The sequence below is a fragment of the Ailuropoda melanoleuca genome, unplaced genomic scaffold (assembly GCF_002007445.2).
Source record: "Ailuropoda melanoleuca isolate Jingjing unplaced genomic scaffold, ASM200744v2 unplaced-scaffold19333, whole genome shotgun sequence".
NCBI classification, from domain to species: Eukaryota; Metazoa; Chordata; class Mammalia; order Carnivora; family Ursidae; genus Ailuropoda; species Ailuropoda melanoleuca.
Window position 1 is genome coordinate 1,503 of NW_023188652.1, and position 1,944 is coordinate 3,446.

The window sequence follows — 1,944 nt, forward strand, 5'->3', positions numbered from 1 at the left end:
ATTTATTTATTTGACAGAGATAGAGACAGCCAGCGAGAGAGGGAACACAAGCAGGGGGAGTGGGAGAGGAAGAAGCAGGCTCATAGCAGAGGAGCCTGATGTGGGGCTCGATCCCAGAACGCCGGGATCACACCCTGAGCCAAAGGCAGACGCTTAACGACTGCACCACCCAGGCGCCCCCTGAATGAGTGATCTTGGAAGTTGATCCTTCAGCCCCAGTGAATGCTTCACATGAGTGCAGCCCTAGCTGACATCTTGATGGCAACCTCCTGAGAGACGCTGAGCCATGCTACCCCCTGAAACTGCTCCTAGATTCCCGACTCTCAGAGACTATGTGAGATAATAAATGTTTGTTGTTTCAAGCTGCTAATTTGGTAATTTGTTATGTAGCAATTGAGAACTAATATAGCATTGTTTCTTTTAAATTAATGGTATCTATTTTATTTCAATTTCTAATTCTTTGTTTTTAGAATATAAAAATTCTTTTTTTCCCTAATATAGACCTTGTATCCTGTATCCTTGCTAAAATCAGCTCTTTTGCAGATATTTTAGGATTTTCTGCATAGGCAATCATGTCATCTGTGACAAAGACAGTTTTACTTCTTTTCAAATATGCATGCCTTTTATTTATTCGACTGCCTTATTAAACTGGCTAGGATTTTTAGTATAATGTTGAATAAGATGGTGAGAGTAGATATTCTTGCCTTGTTTTTTATCTTAAGGGGAAAGCAGTTCAGTCATTCACCATGAGTATAATGTTAGCTGTAGGTTTTCCAGAGATGCTCTTTATTAGGTTGGGGAAGTTTTCTTCTGCTCTTAGGTTTAAAAACATTCCCCCCACCCTGCCCCCCCAGTTGCTGTCATCAATACTAGATTTATAGTTTTGTTATAGTAACAAATACTTGTTACAGTGAGATCTACACTCATACACAGAGTTACTATATTTAAATTGATACAGAACAATGTTTACATTTTAAAGTTACACTTTTGAAATTAGATGATGAAGTGCAGCTTAAGTTTTACAACATAGAAAAGAGCACATAAGACAAAAATAGAGGTAGCAGTAAAAATATATCTGTTCTTGAGACAGCATGTGGAGACTTTTTGTCAGAAAGCTACGTCTTCTCAATCTGATTGTCCAAATCATTAAAATATGGATGATTCAGTGTCTTTTTGCCAGAAACTTGTTTGGTGCAATTAACCTGCCAATGTGCTGACATTTTTGAAAGCAAATCCGAGCCATTTTCAACCAAGTTTTTGATATGGGATGCTAGGCTTCCTAGTTTCCACTTGGGAAATATGCTCTTAACAGTCTTATAAAGATTCCTCTTCTGGCCACTCTTCATGACTGGGGGTGCCCAAAGCTCTGAAAATCCTAAAGAGTTGATCAATGTCTGCATCCCCATGGAAAAGTGACTTATTAGTTGCTAATTCTGCAAATACGGTATCTGCACTCCAAATGGGAACAGGAGTTGTGAGCTGACCCCAGCAATACTTCTGCAGACCTATGCAGGAGTGTTACTCCTTCACGGATATATAGTGTACTAGGTATTCTCAAAACTCTGGCAAGGTCCAGACCAGCCAATTTAGCTGTTCCTTTGTTGTCAATAGATTCTGAGGTTTTAAGTCTCTGTGAAGAGCTCTTCCAGAGTGACAAAACAACATCCCTTGTATGATTTGACCCAAATAAGTCTTAACATGTGAAGAATCTGTGAACTGACTAGGAGGGATAGAATCCAAGTATTTCTTAAGATCCAAGGAATTCAAAGATGTGATATAAGCTGGAATCCTGTATAAGCACATCTTGAAGACTGACTATATTTATTTATTTATTTTTATTTATTTTATTTTTTTTAAATGATTTTTTATTATGTTATGTTGGTCACCATACAGTACATCCCCGGATTCCGATGTAAAGTTCGATGATTCATTAGTTGCGTATAA

General features: G+C 38.1%; 1 pseudogene; it reads right to left on the reverse strand.

Annotated features, from left to right (window-relative positions):
• Window positions 1-1,115: 1,115 nt before the first annotated feature.
• Window positions 1,116-1,819, reverse strand: LOC100467374 (annotated as a pseudogene).
• Window positions 1,820-1,944: the final 125 nt, after the last annotated feature.